Below are 21,170 nucleotides of genomic sequence, written 5' to 3'. Positions count from 1 at the left end.
TGAGGTGGGACCACGTTGCGTTTTGCGCTGTTTCCTGTCGCAGCCACTAAGCAGACCCAGGCAAGGGAGGTACCATTTTTTTGGGGAGATCCGGGGAAACGCTGGGTGCATGGAAATTTGTTGATCCACGCAGATTCCAGACCTTTCCACCACAGAAATATGAGGAAAATGCGTCTTTTATTTGTCACTTTCTTAGATTTGCAAGGGATTCTGGGTAACAGAACCTGGTGGTAGGCAGTCGAGTCACCCCATCCTGAATTGCCCTGGGTGTCTAGTTTTCAAAAATGTACAGGTTTGCTAGGTTTCCCTAGGTGCCGGCAGAGCTAGGGTTCAAAAAGAAAAGGTAGTCTTCTTGTCCAAAAAGGGCACTATTTCACTACAACATTGAGCTGCAACCATGTTGCGTTTTGCGCTGTTTCCTGTTGCAGCCACTAGGCAGACCCAGGCAAGTGACGTACCATTTTTTTTCGGGAGACCCGGGGGAACGCTGGGTGGGTGGAAATTTGTTGATCCACGCAGATTCCAGAACTTTCCACCACAGAAATGTGAGGAAAATGCATTTTTTGTCACAGTCCTAGCTTTGCAAGGGGTTCTGGGTAACAGAACCTGGTGGTAGGCAGTCGAGTCACCCAATCCTGAATTCCCCTGGGTGTCTTGTTTTGAATAATGTATAAGTTTGCCAGGTTTCCTTAGGTTCCGGCAGAGCTAGGGTTCAAAAACAAAAGGTAGTCTTTTTGTCCAAAAAGAGCACTATTTCACTGCAAAATTGAGGTGCGACCATGTTGCGTTTTGCGCTGTTTCCTTTCGCAGCCACTAGGCAGACCCAGGCAAATGAGGTACCATTTTTTTGGGAGACCCGGGGGATCGCTGGGAGCGTGGAACTTTGTTGATCCACGCAGATTCCAGAACTTTCCACCACAGAAATATGAGGAAAATGCGTCTTTTTTGTCACTTTCTTAGATTTGCAAGGGATTCTGGGTAACAGAACCTGGTGGTAGGCAGTCGAGTCACCCCATCCTGAATTGCCCTGGGTGTCTAGTTTTCAAAAATGTACAGGTTTGCTAGGTTTCCCTAGGTGCCGGCAGAGCTAGGGTTCAAAAAGAAAAGGTAGTCTTCTTGTCCAAAAAGGGCACGATTTCACTACAAAATTGAGGTGCAACCATGTTGCGTTTTGCGCTGTTTCCTGTTGCAGCCACTAGGCAGACCCAGGCAAGTGACGTACCATTTTGTTTTCGGGAGACCCGGGGGAACGCTGGGTGGGTGGAAATTTGTTGATCCACGCAGATTCCAGAACTTTCCACCACAGAAATGTGAGGAAAATGCATTTTTTGTCATATTCCTAGCTTTGCAAGGGATTCTGGGTAACAGAACCTGGTGGTAGGCAGTCGAGTCACCCGATCCTAAATTCCCCTGGGTGTATAGTTTTGAAAAATGTATGGGTTTGCTAGGTTTCCCTAGGTGCCGGCAGAGCTAGGGTTCAAAAACAAAAGGTAGTCTTTTTCTCCAAAAAGGGCACAATTTCACTGCGAAATTGAGGAGTGACCACGTTGCGTTTTGCGGTGTTTCCTGTCGCAGCCACTAAGCAGACCCAGGCAAGTGAGGTACCATTTTTTTTGGGAGACCCGGGGGAATGCTGGGTGTGTGGAAATTTGTTGATCCACGCAGATTCCAGAACTTTCAACCGAAGAAATATGAGGAAAATGCGTTTTTTTTTGTCAATTTCTTAGATTTGCACGGGATTCTGGGTAACAGAACCTGGTGGTAGGCTGTCGAGTCACCCCATCCTGAATTCCCCTGGGTGTCTAGTTTTCAATAATGTATAAGTTTGCTAGGTTTCCTTAGATTCCAGCAGAGCTAGGGTTCAAAAACAAAAGGTAGTCTTTTTGTCCAAAAAGAGCACCATTTCACTGCAAAATTGAGGTGGGACCATGTTGCGTTTTGCGCTGTTTCCTTTCGCAGCCTCTAGGCAGACCCAGGCAAGTGAGGTACCATTTTTTTTGGGAGACCCGGGGGATCGCTGGGTGTGTGGAAATTTGTTGATCCACGCAGATTCCAGAACTTTCCACCACAGAAATATGAGGAAAATGTGTTTTTTTTGTTAATTTCTTAGCTTTGCAAGGGATTCTGGGTAACAGAACCTGGTGGTAGGCAGTCGAGTCACCCCATTCTGAATTCCCCTGGGTGTCTAGTTTTCAATAATGTATAGGTTTGCTAGGGTTCCCTAGGTGCCGGAAGAGCAAGGGTTCAAAAACTAAAGGTAGTCTCTTTGCCCAAAAAGTGCACCATTTCACTGCAAAATTGAGGTGCGACCATGTTGCGTTTTGCGCTGTTTCCTTTCGCAGCCACTAGGCAGACCCAGGCAAGTGAGGTACCCTTTTTTTTGGGAGACCCAGGGGATCGCTGGGTGTGTGGAAATTCGTTGATCCACGCAGATTCCAGAACTTTCCACCACAAAAATTTTAGCAAAATGTGTTTTTTTGACAATTTCTTAGGTTTGCACGGGATTCTGGGTAACAGAACCTGGTGGTAGGCAGTCAAGTCACCCCATCTTAATTTCCCCTGCGTATCTAGTTTTCAAAAATGTATAGGTTTGCTAGGTTTCCCTAGGTGCCGGCAGACCTAGGGTTCAAAAACAAAAGGTAGTCTTTTTGTCCAAAAAGGGCACAATTTCACTGCAAAATTGAGGTGTGACCACGTTGCGTTTTGCGCTGTTTCCTGTCGCAGCCACTAAGCAGACCCAGGCAAGGGAGGTACCATTTTTTTGGGGAGACCCGGGGAAACACTGGGTGGGTGGAAATTTGTTGATCCACGCAGATTCCAGAACTTTCCACCACAGAAATGTGAGGAAAATGCGTTTTTTTTGTCAATTTCTTAGCTTTGCACAGGATTCTGGGTAACAGAACCTGGTGGTAGGCAGTCGAGTCACCCCATTCTGAATTCCCCTGGGTGTCTAGTTTTCAAACATGTATAGGTGTGCTAGGTTTCCTTAGGTGCCGGCAGAGCTAGGGTTCAAAAAGAAAAGGTAGTCTTTTGTCCAAAAAGGGCACGATTTCACTGCAAAATTGAGGTACAACCACGTTGTGTTTTGCGCTGTTTCCTGTTGCGGCCACTAGGCAGACCCAGGCAAGTGACGTACCATTTTGTTTTCGGGAGACCCGGGGGAACGCTGGGTGGGTGGAAATTTGTTGATCCACGCAGATTCCAGAACTTTCCACCGCAGAAATTTGAGGAAAATGCATTTTTTTTGTCATTTTCTTAGCTTTGCAAGGGATTCTGGGTAACAGAACCTGGTGGTAGGCAGTTGAGTCACCTGATACTGAATTCCCCTGGGTGTATAGTTTTGAAAAATGTATAGGTTTGCTAGGTTTCCCTAGGTGCCGGCAGAGCTAGGGTTCAAAAACAATATGTAGTCTTTTTGTCCAAAAAGAGCAGGATTTCACTTCAAAATTGAGGTGCAACCATGTTGCGTTTTGCACTGTTTCCTTTCGCAGCCACTAAGAAGACCCAGGCAAGTGAGGTACCATTTTTTTTGGGAGGCCCGGGGGAATGCTGGGTGTGTGGAAATTTGTTGATCCACGCAGATTCCAGAACTTTCCACCACAGAAATATGAGGAAAATGTGTTTCCTTTGTTAATTTCTTAGCTTTGCACGGGATTCTGGGTAACAGAACCTGGTGGTAGGCAGTCGAGTCACACAATTCTGAATTCCCCTGGGTGTCTAGTTTTTAAAAATGTATAGGTTTGTTAGGTTTACCTAGGTGCCAGCAGAGCTAGGGTTCAAAAACAAAATGTAGTCTCTTTGTCCACATAGAGCACGATTTTACTGCAAAATTGAGGTGCGACCATGTTGCGTTTTGCGCTGTTTCCTTTGGCAGCCACTAGGCAAACCCAGGTAAGTGAGGTACCATTTTTTTCGGGAGACCCGGGGGATCGCTGGGTGTGTGGAAATTTGTTGATCCACGCTGATTCCAGAACTTGCCACCACAAAAATATTAGGAAAATGCGTTTTTTAGACTATTTCTTAGATTTGCACAGGATTCTGGGTAACAGAACCTGGTGGTAGGCAGTCGAGTCACCCCATCCTGATTTCCCCTGGGTATCTAGTTTTCAAAAATGTATAGGTTTGTAGGTTTCCCTAGGTGCTGGCAGAGCTAGGGTTCAAAAACAAAAGGTGGACTTTTTGTCTAAAAAGGGTACGATTTCACTGCGAAATTGAGGTGTGACCACGTTGCGTTTTGCACTGTTTCCTGTCGCAGCCACTAAGCAGACCCAGGCAAGTGAGGTACCATTGTTTTCGGGACACTCGGGGGAACGGTGGATGGGTAGAAATTTGTTGATCCACGCAGATTCCAGAACTTTCCACCACAAAAATGTGAGGAAAATGCGTTTTTTTGTCCCTTTCCTAGCTTTGCAAGGGATTCTGGGTAACAGAACCTGGTGGAAGGCAGTCGAGTCACCCCATTCTGAATTCCCCTTGGTGTCTAGTTTTCAAAAATGTATAGTTTTGCTAGGTTTCCCTAGGTGCCGGCAGAGCTAGGGTTCAAAAACAAAAGGTAGTCTTTTTGTCCAAAAAGGGCACAATTTCACTACAAAATTGAGGTGCAACCATGTTGCGTTTTGCGCTGTTTCCTGTTGCAGCCACTAGGCAGACCCAGGCAAGTGACGTACCATTTTTTTTCGGGAGACCCGGGGGAACGCTGGGTGGGTGGAAATTTGTTGATCCACGCAGATTCCAGAACTTTCCACCACAGAAATGTGAGGAAAATGCATTTTTTGTCATATTCCTAGCTTTGCAAGGGATTCTGGGTAACAGAACCTGGTGGTAGGCAGTCGAGTCACCCGATCCTGAATTCCCCTGGGTGTATAGTTTTGAAAAATGTATGGGTTTGCTAGGTTTCCCTAGGTGCCGGCAGAGCTAGGGTTCAAAAACAAAAGGTAGTCTTTTTGTCCAAAAAGGGCACAATTTCACTGCGAAATTGAGGAGTGACCACGTTGCGTTTTGCGGTGTTTCCTGTCGCAGCCACTAAGCAGACCCAGGCAAGTGAGGTACCATTTTTTTTGGGAGACCCGGGGGAATGCTGGGTGTGTGGAAATTTGTTGATCCACGCAGATTCCAGAACTTTCAACCGAAGAAATATGAGGAAAATGCGTTTTTTTTTGTCAATTTCTTAGATTTGCACGGGATTCTGGGTAACAGAACCTGGTGGTAGGCAGTCGAGTCACCCCATTCTGAATTCCCCTGGGTGTCTAGTTTTCAATAATGTATAAGTTTTCTAGGTTTCCTTAGGTTCAAAAACAAAAGGTAGTCTTTTTGTCCAAAAAGAGCACCATTTCACTGCAAAATTGAGGTGGGACCATGTTGCGTTTTGCGCTGTTTCCTTTCGCAGCCTCTAGGCAGACCCAGGCAAGTGAGGTACCATTTTTTTTGGGAGACCCGGGGGATCGCTGGGTGTGTGGAAATTTGTTGATCCTCGCAGATTCCAGAACTTTCCACCACAGAAATATGAGGAAAATGTGTTTTTTTTGTTAATTTTTTAGCTTTGCAAGGGATTCTGGGTAACAGAACCTGGTGGTAGGCAGTCGAGTCACCCCATTCTGAATTCCCCTGGGTGTCTAGTTTTCAATAATGTATAGGTTTGCTAGGGTTCCCTAGGTGCCGGAAGAGCAAGGGTTCAAAAACTAAAGGTAGTCTCTTTGCCCAAAAAGTGCACCATTTCACTGCAAAATTGAGGTGCGACCATGTTGCGTTTTGCGCTGTTTCCTTTCGCAGCCACTAGGCAGACCCAGGCAAGTGAGGTACCATTTTTTTTGGGAGACCCAGGGGATCGCTGGGTGTGTGGAAATTTGTTGATCCACGCAGATTCCAGAACTTTCCACCACAAAAATGTTAGGAAAATGTGTTTTTTTGACAATTTCTTAGGTTTGCACGGGATTCTGGGTAACAGAACCTGGTGGTAGGCAGTCAAGTCACCCCATCTTAATTTCCCCTGCGTATCTAGTTTTAAAAAATGTATAGGTTTGCTAGGTTTCCCTAGGTGCCGGCAGACCTAGGGTTCAAAAACAAAAGGTAGTCTTTTTGTCCAAAAAGGGCACAATTTCACTGCAAAATTGAGGTGTGACCACGTTGCGTTTTGCGCTGTTTCCTGTTGCAGCCACTAAGCAGACCCAGGCAAGGGAGGTACCATTTTTTTGGGGAGACCCGGGGAAACACTGGGTGGGTGGAAATTTGTTGATCCACGCAGATTCCAGAACTTTCCACCACAGAAATGTGAGGAAAATGCGTTTTTTTTGTCAATTTCTTAGCTTTGCACAGGATTCTGGGTAACAGAACCTGGTGGTAGGCAGTCGAGTCACCCCATTCTGAATTCCCCTGGGTGTCTAGTTTTCAAACATGTATAGGTGTGCTAGGTTTCCTTAGGTGCCGGCAGAGCTAGGGTTCAAAAAGAAAAGGTAGTCTTTTGTCCAAAAAGGGCACGATTTCACTGCAAAATTGAGGTACAACCACGTTGCGTTTTGCGCTGTTTCCTGTTGCGGCCACTAGGCAGACCCAGGCAAGTGACGTACCATTTTGTTTTCGGGAGACCCGGGGGAACGCTGGGTGGGTGGAAATTTGTTGATCCACGCAGATTCCAGAACTTTCCACCGCAGAAATTTGAGGAAAATGCATTTTTTTTTCATTTTCTTAGCTTTGCAAGGGATTCTGGCTAACAGAACCTGGTGGTAGGCAGTTGAGTCACCTGATACTGAATTCCCCTGGGTGTCTAGTTTTGAAAAATGTATAGGTTTGCTAGGTTTCCCTAGGTGCCGGCAGAGCTAGGGTTCAAAAACAAAATGTAGTCTTTTTGTCCAAAAAGAGCAGGATTTCACTTCAAAATTGAGGTGCAACCATGTTGCGTTTTGCACTGTTTCCTTTCGCAGCCACTAAGCAGACCCAGGCAAGTGAGGTACCATTTTTTTTGGGAGGCCCGGGGGAATGCTGGGTGTGTGGAAATTTGTTGATCAACGCAGATTCCAGAACTTTCCACCACAGAAATATGAGGAAAATGCGTTTCTTTTGTTAATTTCTTAGCTTTGCACGGGATTCTGGGTAACAGAACCTGGTGGTAGGCAGTCGAGTCACACAATTCTGAATTCCCCTGGGTGTCTAGTTTTTAAAAATGTATAGGTTTGTTAGGTTTACCTAGGTGCCAGCAGAGCTAGGGTTCAAAAACAAAATGTAGTCTCTTTGTCCACATAGAGCACGATTTTACTGCAAAATTGAGGTGCGACCATGTTGCGTTTTGCGCTGTTTCCTTTGGCAGCCACTAGGCAAACCCAGGCAAGTGAGGTACCATTTTTTTCGGGAGACCCGGGGGATCGCTGGGTGTGTGGAAATTTGTTGATCCACGCTGATTCCAGAACTTGCCACCACAAAAATATTAGGAAAATGCGTTTTTTAGACTATTTCTTAGATTTGCACAGGATTCTGGGTAACAGAACCTGGTGGTAGGCAGTCGAGTCACCCCATCCTGATTTCCCCTGGGTATCTAGTTTTCAAAAATGTATAGGTTTGGTAGGTTTCCCTAGGTGCTGGCAGAGCTAGGGTTCAAAAACAAAAGGTAGACTTTTTGTCTAAAAAGGGTACGATTTCACTGCGAAATTGAGGTGTGACCACGTTGCGTTTTGCACTGTTTCCTGTCGCAGCCACTAGGCAGACCCAGGCAAGTGAGGTACCATTGTTTTTGGGACACTCGGGGGAACGGTGGATGGGTGGAAATTTGTTGATCCACGCAGATTCCAATACTTTCCACCACAGAAATGTGAGGAAAATGTGTTTTTTTGTCACTTGCTTAGTTTGCAAGGGATTCTGGGTAACAGAACCTGGTGGTAGGCAGTTGAGTCACCTGATACTGAATTCCCCTGGGTGTCTAGTTTTGAAAAATGTATAGGTTTGCTAGGTTTCCCTAGGTGCCGGCAGAGCTAGGGTTCAAAAACAAAATGTAGTCTTTTTGTCCAAAAAGAGCAGGATTTCACTTCAAAATTGAGGTGCAACCATGTTGCGTTTTGCACTGTTTCCTTTCGCAGCCACTAAGCAGACCCAGGCAAGTGAGGTACCATTTTTTTTGGGAGGCCCGGGGGAATGCTGGGTGTGTGGAAATTTGTTGATCCACGCAGATTCCAGAACTTTCCACCACAGAAATATGAGGAAAATGCGTTTCTTTTGTTAATTTCTTAGCTTTGCACGGGATTCTGGGTAACAGAACCTGGTGGTAGGCAGTCGAGTCACACAATTCTGAATTCCCCTGGGTGTCTAGTTTTTAAAAATGTATAGGTTTGTTAGGTTTACCTAGGTGCCAGCAGAGCTAGGGTTCAAAAACAAAATGTAGTCTCTTTGTCCACATAGAGCACGATTTTACTGCAAAATTGAGGTGCGACCATGTTGCGTTTTGCGCTGTTTCCTTTGGCAGCCACTAGGCAAACCCAGGCAAGTGAGGTACCATTTTTTTCGGGAGACCCGGGGGATCGCTGGGTGTGTGGAAATTTGTTGATCCACGCTGATTCCAGAACTTGCCACCACAAAAATATTAGGAAAATGCGTTTTTTAGACTATTTCTTAGATTTGCACAGGATTCTGGGTAACAGAACCTGGTGGTAGGCAGTGGAGTCACCCCATCCTGATTTCCCCTGGGTATCTAGTTTTCAAAAATGTATAGGTTTGGTAGGTTTCCCTAGGTGCTGGCAGAGCTAGGGTTCAAAAACAAAAGGTAGACTTTTTGTCTAAAAAGGGTACGATTTCACTGCGAAATTGAGGTGTGACCACGTTGTGTTTTGCACTGTTTCCTGTCGCAGCCACTAGGCAGACCCAGGCAAGTGAGGTATCATTGTTTTCGGGACACTCGGGGGAACGGTGGATGGGTGGAAATTTGTTGATCCACGCAGATTCCAATACTTTCCACCACAGAAATGTGAGGAAAATGTGTTTTTTTGTCACTTGCTTAGTTTGCAAGGGATTCTGGGTAACAGAACCTGGTGGTAGGCAGTTGAGTCACCTGATACTGAATTCCCCTGGGTGTCTAGTTTTGAAAAATGTATAGGTATGCTAGGTTTCCCTAGGTGCCCGCAGAGCTAGGGTTCAAAAACAAAATGTAGTCTTTTTGTCCAAAAAGAGCAGGATTTCACTTCAAAATTGAGGTGCAACCATGTTGCGTTTTGCACTGTTTCCTTTTCAGCCACTAAGCAGACCCAGGCAAGTGAGGTACCATTTTTTTGGGGAGGCCCGGGGGAATGCTGGGTGTGTGGAAATTTGTTGATCCACGCAGATTCCAGAACTTTCCACCACAGAAATATGAGGAAAATGCGTTTCTTTTGTTAATTTCTTAGCTTTGCACGGGATTCTGGGTAACAGAACCTGGTGGTAGGCAGTCGAGTCACACAATTCTGAATTCCCCTGGGTGTCTAGTTTTTAAAAATGTATAGGTTTGTTAGGTTTACCTAGGTGCCAGCAGAGCTAGGGTTCAAAAACAAAATGTAGTCTCTTTGTCCACATAGAGCACGATTTTACTGCAAAATTGAGGTGCGACCATGTTGCGTTTTGCGCTGTTTCCTTTGGCAGCCACTAGGCAAACCCAGGCAAGTGAGGTACCATTTTTTTCGGGAGACCCGGGGGATCACTGGGTGTGTGGAAATTTGTTGATCCACGCTGATTCCAGAACTTGCCACCACAAAAATATTAGGAAAATGCGTTTTTTAGACTATTTCTTAGATTTGCACAGGATTCTGGGTAACAGAACCTGGTGGTAGGCAGTCGAGTCACCCCATCCTGATTTCCCCTGGGTATCTAGTTTTAAAAAATGTATAGGTTTGGTAGGTTTCCCTAGGTGCTGGCAGAGCTAGGGTTCAAAAACTAAAGGTAGACTTTTTGTCTAAAAAGGGTACGATTTCACTGCGAAATTGAGGTGTGACCACGTTGCGTTTTGCACTGTTTCCTGTCGCAGCCACTAGGCAGACCCAGGCAAGTGAGGTACCATTGTTTTCGGGACACTCGGGGGAACGGTGGATGGGTGGAAATTTGTTGATCCACGCAGATTCCAATACTTTCCACCACAGAAATGTGAGGAAAATGTGTTTTTTTGTCACTTGCTTAGTTTGCAAGGGATTCTGGGTAACAGAACCAGGTGGAAGGCAGTCGCGTCACCCCATCCTGAATTCCCCTTGGTGTCTAGTTTTCAAAAATGTATAGTTTTGCTAGGTTTCCCTAGGTGCCGGCAGAGCTAGGGTTCAAAAACAAAAGGTAGTCTTTTTGTCCAAAAAGGGCACGATTTCACTGCGAAATTGAGGTGTGACCACGTTGCGTTTTGTGCTGTTTCCTGTTGCAGCCACTAGGCAGACCCAGGCAAGTGAGGTACCATTTTTTTGGGGAGACCCGGGGGAACACTGGGTGGGTGGAAATTTGTTGATCCACGCAGATTCCAGAACTTTCCACCACAGAAATTTGAGGAAAATGTGTTTTTTTTGTCAATTTCTTAGCTTTGCACAGGATTCTGGGTAACAGAACCTGGTGGTAGGCAGCCGAGTAACCCCATCCGGAATTTCCCTGGGTGTCTAGTTTTCAAACATGTATAGGTTTGCTAGGTTTCCTTAGGTGCCGGCAGAGCTAGGGTTCAAAAACAAAAGGTAGTCTTTTTGTCCGAAAAAGGGCACAATTTCACTGCAAAATTGAGGTGTGACCACGTTGCGTTTTGGACTGTTTCCTGTCGCAGCAACTAGGCAGACCCAGGCAAGTGAGCTACCATTGTTTTCAGAACACTCGGGGGAACGCTGGGTAGGTGGAAATTTGTTGATCCACACAGATTCCAGAACTTTCCTCCACAAAAATGTGAGGAAAATGCGTTTTTTTGTCACTTTCTTAGCTTTGCAAGGGATTCTGGGTAACAGAACCTGGTGGTAGGCAGTCGAGTCACCCCATCCTGAATTCCCCTGGGTATTTAGTTTTTAAAAATGTATAGGTTTGCTAAGTTTCCCTAGGTGCCAGAAGAGCAAGAGTTAAAAAACGAAATGTAGTCTCTTTGCCCAAAAAGTGCACGATTTCACTGTAATATTGTGGTGCGACCACGTTGCGTTTTGCACTGTTTCCTGTCGCAGCCACTAGGCAGACCCAGGCAAGTGAGGTACCCTTTTTTTGGGAGACCCGGGGGAATGCTGGGTGAGTGTAAATTTGTTGATCCACGCAGATTCCAGAACTTTCCACCACAGAAATGTGAGGAAAATGCATTTTTTTGTCAATTTCTTAGATTTACAAGGGATTCTGGGTAACAGAACCTGGTGGTAGGCAGTCGAGTCACCCCATCCTGAATTCCCCTGGGTGTCTAGTTTTTAAAAATGTATAGGTTTGCTAGTTTTCCCTAGGTGCCGGCAGAGCTAGGGTTCAAAAACAAAATGTAGTCTTTTTGTCCAAAAAGGGCACAATTTCACGGCGAAATTGAGGTGTGACCATGTTGCATTTTGCGCTGTTTCCTGTCGCAGCCACTAGGCAGACCCAGGCAAGTGAGGTACCATTGTTTTTGGAAGACCCGGGGGAACGCTGGGTGGGTGAAAATTTGTTGATCCATGCAGATTCCAGAACTTTCCAACACAGAAATTTGAGGAAAATGCATTTGTTTTGTCAATTTCTTAGATTTCCATGGGATTCTGGGTAACAGAACCTGGTGGTAGGCAGCCGAGTAACCCCATCCTGACTTCCCCTGGGTGTCTAGTTTTCAAACATGTATAGGTTTGCTAGGTTTCCTTAGTTGCCGGCAGAGCTAGGGTTCAAAAACAAAAGGTAGTCTTTTTGTCCAAAAAGGGCACAATTTCACAGCGAAATTGAGGTGTGACCACGTTGCATTTTGCGATGTCTCCTGTCGCAGCCACTCGGCAGACCCAGGCAAGTGAGGTACCATTTTTTTCAGGAGACCCCGGGGAACACTGGGTGGGTGGGAATTTGTTGATCCACGCAGATTCCAGAACTTTCCACCACAGAAATTTGAGGAAAATGCTTTTTGTTTGTCAATTTCTTAGCTTTGCACGGGTTTCTGGGTAACAGAACCTGGTGGTAGGCAGTGGCGTCACCCCATCCTGAATTCCCCTGGGTGTCTAGTTTTCAAAAATGTATAGGTTTGCTAGGTTTCCTTAGGTGCCCGCAGAGCTAGTGTTCAAAACTAAAGGTAGTCTTTTTGTCCAAAAAGGGCACGATTTCACAGCGAAATTGAGGTGCGACCACGTTGTGTTTTGTGCTGTTTCCTGTCGCAGCCACTAGGCAGACCCAGGCAAGTGAGGTACCATTTTTTTTGGGAGATCCGGGGAAATGCTGGGTGAGTAGAAATGCGTTGATCCACGCAGATTCCAGAACTTTCCACCACAGAAATGTGAGGAAAATGCTTTTTTTTTGTCAATTTCTTAGCTTTGCAAGGGATTCTGGGTAACAGAACCTGGTGGTAGGCAGTCGAGTCACCCCATATTAATTTCTCCTGGGTGTCTAGTTTTAAAAAATATATAGGGTTGCTAGGTTTCCTTAGGTGCCGGCAGAGCTAGTGTTAAAAAAAAAGGTAGGCTTTTTGTCCAAAAAGGGCACAATTTCCCTGCGAAATTGAGGTGTGACCACGTTGCGTATTGCGCTGTTTCCTGTCATAGCCACTAGGCAGACCCAGGCAAGTGAGGTACCATTGTTTTTGGGAGACCCGGGGGAACGCTGGGTGGGTAGAAATTTGTTGATCCACGCAGATTCCAGAACTTTCCAACACAGAAATTTGAGGAAAATGCATTTGTTTTGTCAATTTCTTAGATTTGCATTGGATTCTGGGTAACAGAACGTGGTGGTAGGCAGCCGAGTAACCCCATCCTGAATTCCCCTGCGTGTCTAGTTTTCAAACATGTATAGGTTTGCTAGGTTTCCTTAGGTGCCAGCAGAGCTAGGGTTCGAAAACAAAAGGTAGTCTTTTTGTCCAAAAAGGGCACAATTTCACTGCGAAATTGAGGTGTGACCACGTTGCGTTTTGCACTGTTTCCTGTTGCAGCCACTAGGCAGATTCAGGCAAGTGAGGTACCATTGTTTTTGGGACACTCGGGGGAACGCTGGGTGGGTGGAAATTTGATGATCCACAAGGATTCCAGAACTTTCCACCACAAAAATGTGAGGAAAATGTGTTTTTTTGTCACTTTCTTATCTTTGCAAGGGATTCTGGGTAGCAAAACCTGGTGGAAGGCAGTCGAATCACCCCATCCTGAATTCCCCTGAGTGTCTAGTTTTCAAAAATGTATAGGTTTGCTAAGTTTCCCTAGGTGCCGGAAGAGCAAGAGTTAAAAAACTAAATGTAGTCTCTTTGCCCAAAAAGTGCACGATTTCACTGTAACATTGTGCTGCAACCACGTTGCGTTTTGCACTGTTTCCTGTCACAGCCACTAGACAGACCCAGGCAAGTGAGGTAACCTTTTTTTGGGAGACCCGGAAGAATGCTGTGTGAGTGTAAATTTGTTGATCCACGCAGATTCCAGAACTTTCCACCACAGAAATGTGAGGAAAATGCGTTTTTTTGTCAATTTCTTAGATTTACAAGGGATTCTGGGAAAACAAAACCTGGTAGTAGGCAGTCGAGTCACACCATCCTGAATTCCCATGGGTGTCTACTTTTTAAAAATGTATAGGTTTGCTAGGTTTCCCTAGGTTCCGGCAGAGCTAGGGTTCAAAAACAAAATGTAGTCTTTTTGTCCAAAAAGGGCACGATTTCATGGCGAAATTGAGGTGTGACAACGTTGCGTTTTGCGCTGTTTCCTGTCGCAGCCACTAGGCAGACCCAGGCAAGTGAGGTACCATTCTTTTCAGGAGACCCGGGGGAACACTGGGTGCGTGGAAATTTGTTGATCCACGCAGATTCCAGAACTTTCCACCACAGAAATTTGAGGAAAATGCATTTTTTTGTCAATTTCTTAGATTTGCATGGCATTCTGGGTAACAGAACCTGGTGGTAGGCAGACGAGTAACCCCATCCTGAATTCCCCTGGGTGTCTAGTTTTCAAACATGTATAGGTTTGCTAGGTTTCCTTAGGTGCCGGCAGAGCTAGGGTTCGAAAACAAAAGGTAGTCTTTTTGTCCAAAATGGGCACAATTTCACTGTGAAATTGAGGTGTGACCACGTTGCGTTTTGCACTGTTTCCTGTCGCAGCCACTAGGCAGACCCAGGCAAGTGAGGTACCATTGTTTTCGGGACACTCGGGGGAACGCTGGGTGGGTGGAAATTTGTTGATCCACACAAGTCAAGTTTTATTTATTTATGATTTGGAATTCCAAGGAATTCCACATAAAATACAGAATAAAAAACAGCTTATACACCACATGTTAGTTAAGAATCATTCTCAGAGTTACACTTATTAGTACAAAAAAGTTAATATCAAAAACCCATTACAAAAAGAACGAAGAATTTTTTACCCACAATTTTCCTTACTTATATCGCAATTATTACTAATCTATCGTGTCACGATAAGGGGCTTGATATAGCATTAACCTTGATTTTAACAGAACAGGTACACTTATCACCAGAAAAAACAATTTTAAGAGTCCCAGAATGTCAATATTTGATTTGCTTTAGAGGAGACCATTAAAAAGAGAGAACCATGAATAATTTCCAACAGTACTTACTAAAGTACAAGCGCATCAAAAGGAAAAGAAAAAGTGTTTAAAATACATCATAAAAAACATCAAACAGAATCAAACATCATTATTACAGGTACAGTAGAAGTAGTGTAGGCATGATTGGGATATTACTCTTACGGGTCTTTTAAAGTGTCTATAGTGCTTCGGAATAAGTCACCTTAAAAATTACATTCCTTAGAGGTCCCGAACTTCTTACAACCCATACCATTTTCAATAGACATTTAAAAATTCTTTAAAAAAAACAAAATATTTTATAACACATTAATTCAGATGGAGGAAACATAAGGAAATTGTTTATCCACACAGATTCCAGAACTTTCAACCACAAAAATGTGAGGAAAATGCGTTTTTTTTGTCACTTTCTTAGATTTGCACGGGATTCTGGGTAACAGAACCTGGTGGTAGGCAGCCGAGTAACCCCATCCTGAATTTCCCTGGGTGTCTAGTTTTCAAACATGTATAGGTTTGCTAGGTTTCCTTATCTGCCGGCAGAGATAGGGTTCAAAAACAAAAGGTAGTCTTTTTGTCCAAAAAGGGCACCATTTCACTGCGAAATTAAGGTGTGACCACGTTGCGTTTTGCACTGTTTCCTGTCGCAGCCACTAGGCAGACCCAGGCAAGTGAGGTACCTTTTTTTTCAGGAGACCCCGGGAAACACTGGGTGGGTGGAAATTTGTTGATCCACACAGATTCCAGAACTTTCCACCACAGAAATTTGAGGAAAATGTGTTTTGTTTGTCAATTTCTTAGCTTTGCACGGGTTTCTGGGTAACACAACCTGGTGGTAGGCAGCCGAGTAACCCCATCCGGAATTTCCCTGGGTGTCTAGTTTTCAAACATGTATAGGTTTGCTAGGTTTCCTTATCTGCCGGCAGAGCTAGGGTTCAAAAACAAAAGGTAATCTTTTTGTCCAAAAAGGGCACGATTTCACTGCGAAATTGAGGTGTGACCACTTTGCGTTTTGCACTGTTTCCTGTCGCAGCCACTAGGCAGACCCAGGCAAGTGAGGTACCATTGTGTTCGGGACACTCTGGGGAACACTGGGTGGGTGGAAATTTGTTGATCTACACAGATTCCAGAACTTTCCACCACAAAAATGTGAGGAAAATGCGTTTTTTTGTCCCTTTCCTAGTTTTGCAAGGGATTCTGGGTAACAGAACCTGGTGGAAAGCAGTCGAGTCACCCCATTCTGAATTTCACTGGGTGTCTAGTTTTCAAACATGTATAGGTTTGCTAGGTTTCCTTAGGTGCCGGCAGAGCTAGGGTTCAAAACAAAAGGTAGTCTTTTTGTCCGAAAAAGGGCACAATTTCACTGCAAAATTGAGGTGTGACCACGTTGCGTTTTGGACTGTTTCCTGTCGCAGCAACTAGGCAGACCCAGGCAAGTGAGCTACCATTGTTTTCAGAACACTCGGGGGAACGCTGGGTAGGTGGAAATTTGTTGATCCACACAGATTCCAGAACTTTCCACCACAAAAATGTGAGGAAAATGCGTTTTTTTGTCACTTTCTTAGCTTTGCAAGGGATTCTGGGTAACAGAACCTGGTGGTAGGCAGTTAAGTCACCCCATCCTGAATTCCCCTGGGTATTTAGTTTTTAAAAATGTATAGGTTTGCTAAGTTTCCCTAGGTGCCAGAAGAGCAAGAGTTAAAAAACGAAATGTAGTCTCTTTGCCCAAAAAGTGCACGATTTCACTGTAACATTGTGGTGCGACCACGTTGCGTTTTGCACTGTTTCCTGTCGCAGCCACTAGGCAGACCCAGGCAAGTGAGGTACCCTTTTTTTGGGAGACCCGGGGGAATGCTGGGTGAGTGTAAATTTGTTGATCCACGCAGATTCCAGAACTTTCCACCACAGAAATGTGAGGAAAATGCGTTTTTTTGTCAATTTCTTAGATTTACAAGGGATTCTGGGTAACAGAACCTGGTGGTAGGCAGTCGAGTCACCCCATCCTGAATTCCCCTGGGTGTCTAGTTTTCAAAAATGTATATGTTTGCTAGTTTTCCCTAGGTGCCGGCAGAGCTAGGGTTCAAAAACAAAATGTAGTCTTTTTGTCCAAAAAGGGCACAATTTCACGGCGAAATTGAGGTGTGACCACGTTGCATTTTGCGCTGTTTATTGTCGCAGCCACTAGGCAGACCCAGGCAAGTGAGGTACCATTGTTTTTGGAAGACCCGGGGGAACGCTGGGTGGGTGAAAATTTGTTGATCCATGCAGAATCCAGAACTTTCCAACACAGAAATTTGAGGAAAATGCATTTGTTTTGTCAATTTCTTAGATTTCCATGGGATTCTGGGTAACAGAACCTGGTGGTAGGCAGCCGAGTAACCCCATCCTGACTTCCCCTGGGTGTCTAGTTTTCAAACATGTATAGGTTTGCTAGGTTTCCTTAGTTGCCGGCAGAGCTAGGGTTCAAAAACAAAAGGTAGTCTTTTTGTCCAAAAAGGGCACAATTTCACAGCGAAATTGAGGTGTGACCACGTTGCATTTTGCGATGTCTCCTGTCGTAGCCACTAGGCAGACCCAGGCAAGTGAGGTACCATTTTTTTCAGGAGACCCCGGGGAACACTGGGTGGGTGGGAATTTGTTGATCCACGCAGATTCCAGAACTTTCCACCACAGAAATTTGAGGAAAGTGCTTTTTGTTTGTCAATTTCTTAGCTTTGCACGGGTTTCTGGGTAACAGAACCTGGTGGTAGGCAGTGGAGTCACCCCATCCTGAATTCCCCTGGGTGTCTAGTTTTCAAAAATGTATAGGTTTGCTAGGTTTCCTTAGGTGCCGGCAGAGCTAGTGTTCAAAACTAAAGGTAGTCTTTTTGTCCAAAAAGGGCACGATTTCACAGCGAAATTGAGGTGCGACCACGTTGTGTTTTGTGCTGTTTCCTGTCGCAGCCACTAGGCAGACCCAGGCAAGTGAGGTACCATTTTTTTCGGGAGATCCGGGGAAATGCTGGGTGAGTAGAAATGCGTTGATCCACGCAGATTCCAGAACTTTCCACCACAGAAATGTGAGGAAAATGCTTTTTTTTTGTCAATTTCTTAGCTTTGCAAGGGATTCTGGGTAACAGAACCTGGTGGTAGGCAGTCGAATCACCCCATATTGATTTCTCCTGGGTGTCTAGTTTTAAAAAATATATAGGGTTGCTAGGTTTCCTTAGGTGCCGGCAGAGCTAGTGTTAAAAAAAAGGTAGGCTTTTTGTCCAAAAAGGGCACAATTTCCCTGCGAAATTGAGGTGTGACCACGTTGCGTATTGCGCTGTTTCCTGTCATAGCCACTAGGCAGACCCAGGCAAGTGAGGTACCATTGTTTTTGGGAGACCCGGGGGAACGCTGGGTGGGTAGAAATTTGTTGATCCACGCAGATTCCAGAACTTTCCAACACAGAAATTTGAGGAAAATGCATTTGTTTTGTCAATTTCTTAGATTTGCATTGGATTCTGGGTAACAGAACGTGGTGGTAGGCAGCCGAGTAACCCCATCCTGAATTCCCCTGGGTGTCTAGTTTTCAAACATGTATAGGTTTGCTAGGTTTCCTTAGGTGCCAGCAGAGCTAGGGTTCGAAAACAAAAGGTAGTCTTTTTGTCCAAAAAGGGCACAATTTCACTGCGAAATTGAGGTGTGACCAGGTTGCGTTTTGCACTGTTTCCTGTTGCAGCCACTAGGCAGATTCAGGCAAGTGAGGTACCATTGTTTTTGGGACACTCGGGGGAACGCTGGGTGGGTGGAAATTTGATGATCCACAAGGATTCCAGAACTTTCCACCACAAAAATGTGAGGAAAATGCGTTTTTTTTTCACTTTCTTATCTTTGCAAGGGATTCTGGGTAGCAAAACCTGGTGGAAGGCAGTCGAATCACCCCATCCTGAATTCCCCTGAGTGTCTAGTTTTCAAAAATGTATAGGTTTGCTAAGTTTCCCTAGGTGCCGGAAGAGCAAGAGTTAAAAAACTAAATGTAGTCTCTTTGCCCAAAAAGTGCACGATTTCACTGTAACATTGTGCTGCGACCACGTTGCGTTTTGCACTGTTTCCTGTCACAGCCACTAGACAGACCCAGGCAAGTGAGGTACCCTTTTTTTGGGAGACCCGGAGGAATGCTGTGTGAGTGTAAATTTGTTGATCCACGCAGATTCCAGAACTTTCCACCACAGAAATGTGAGGAAAATGCGTTTTTTTGTCAATTTCTTAGATTTACAAGGGATTCTGGGAAAACAGAACCTGGTAGTAGGCAGTCGAGTCACACCATCCTGAATTCCCATGGGTGTCTAGTTTTTAAAAATGTATAGGTTTGCTAGGTTTCCCTAGGTTCCGGCAGAGCTAGGGTTCAAAAACAAAATGTAGTCTTTTTGTCCAAAAAGGGCACGATTTCATGGCGAAATTGAGGTGTGACAACGTTGCGTTTTGCGCTGTTTCCTGTCGCAGCCACTAGGCAGACCCAGGCAAGTGAGGTACCATTCTTTTCAGGAGACCCGGGGGAACACTGGGTGGGTGGAAATTTGTTGATCCACGCAGATTCCAGAACTTTCCACCACAGAAATTTGAGGAAAATGCATTTTTTTGTCAATTTCTTAGATTTGCATGGCATTCTGGGTAACAGAACCTGGTGGTAGGCAGCCGAGTAACCCCATCCTGAATTCCCCTGGGTGTCTAGTTTTCAAACATGTATAGGTTTGCTAGGTTTCCTTAGGTGCCGGCAGAGCTCGGGTTCGAAAACAAAAGGTAGTCTTTTTGTCCAAAATGGGCACCATTTCACTGCGAAATTGAGGTGTGACCACGTTGCGTTTTGCACTGTTTCCTATCGCAGCCACTAGGCAGACCCAGGCAAGTGAGGTACCATTGTTTTTGGGACACTTGGGGGAACGCTGGGTGGGTGGAAATTTGTTGATCCACACAGATTCCAGAACTTTCCACCACAAAAATGTGAGAAAAATGCGTTTTTTTGTCACTTTCTTAGCTTTGCTAGGGATTCTGGGTAACAGAACCTGGTGGAAGGCAGCCGAGTCACCCTATCCTGAATTCACCTGGGTGTCTAGTTTTTAAAAATGTATAGGTTTGCTAAGTTTCCCTAGGTGCCGGAAGAGCAAGAGTTAAAAAACTAAATGTAGTCTCTTTGCCCAAAAAGTGCACAATTTCACTGTAACATTGTGCTGCGACCACGTTGCGTTTTGCACTGTTTCCTGTCGCAGCCACTAGGCAGACCCAGGCAAGTGAGGTACCCTTTTTTTGGGAGACCCGGAGGAATGCTGGGTGAGTGTAAATGTGTTGATCCATGCAGATTCCAGAACTTTCCACCACAGAAATGTGAGGAAAATGCGTTTTTTTGTCAATTTCTTAGATTTACAAGGGATTCTGGGAAAACAGAACCTGGTGGTAGGCAGTCGAGTCTCCCCATCCTGAATTCCCCTGGATGTCTAGTTTTTAAAAATGTATAGGCTTGCTAGGTTTCCCTAGGTTCCGGCAGAGCTAGGGTTCAAAAACAAAATGTAGTCTTTTTGTCCAAAAAGGGCACGATTTCACGGCAAAATTGAGGTGTGACCACGTTGCGTTTTGCGCTGTTTCCTGTCGCAGCCACTAGGCAGACCCAGGCAAGTGAGGTACCTTTTTTTTCAGGAGACCCCGGGAAACACTGGGTGGGTGGAAATTTGTTGATCCACGCAGATTCCAGAACTTTCCACCACAGAAATTTGAGGAAAATGTGTTTTGTTTGTCAATTTCTTAGCTTTGCACGGGTTTCTGGGTAACAGAACCTGGTGGTAGGCAGTGGAGTCACCCCATCCTGAATTCCCCTTGGTGTCTAGTTTTTAAAAATGTATAGGTTTGCTAGGTTTCCTTAGGTGCTGGCAGAGATAGGGTTCAAAAACTAAAGGTAGTCTTTTTGTCCAAAAAGGGCACGATTTCACTGCGAAATTGAGGTGTGACCATGTTGCGTTTTGCACTGTTTTCTGTTGCAGCCACTAGGCAGACCCAGGCAAGTGAGGTACCATTGTTTTTGGGACACTCGGAGGAACGCTGGGTGGGTAGAAATTTGTTGATCCACGCAGATTCCAGAACTTTCCACCACAGAAAAGTGAGGAAAATACGTTTTGTTTGTCAATTTCTTAGCTTTGCAAGGGTTTCTGAGTAACAGAACCTGGTGGTAGGCGGTGGAGTCACCCCATCCTGAATTCCCCTTGGTGTCTAGTTTTCAAAAATGTATAGGTTTGCTTGGTTTCCCTAGGTGCTGGAAGAGCAAGGGTTCAAAAACTAAAGGTAGTCTCTTTGCCCAAAAAGTGCACCATTTCACTGTGAAATTGTGGTGTGACCACGTTGCGTTTTGCGCTGTTTCCTGTCGCAGCCACTAGGCAGACCCAGGCAAGTGAGGTACCTTTTTTTCGGGAGACCCGGGGAAATGCTGGGTGAGTAGAAATTTGTTGATCCACGCAGATTCCAGAACTTTCCACCACAGAAATGTGAGGAAAATACCTTTTTTTGTCAATTTCTTAGCTTTGCAAGGGATTCTGGGTAACAGA

Source organism: Lissotriton vulgaris, chromosome 2_1 (assembly GCF_964263255.1).
Source record: "Lissotriton vulgaris chromosome 2_1, aLisVul1.2, whole genome shotgun sequence".
NCBI lineage: Eukaryota > Metazoa > Chordata > Amphibia > Caudata > Salamandridae > Lissotriton > Lissotriton vulgaris.
The sequence above is the reverse complement of the archived record's forward strand: the minus strand, read 5'-3'. Positions refer to the sequence as shown.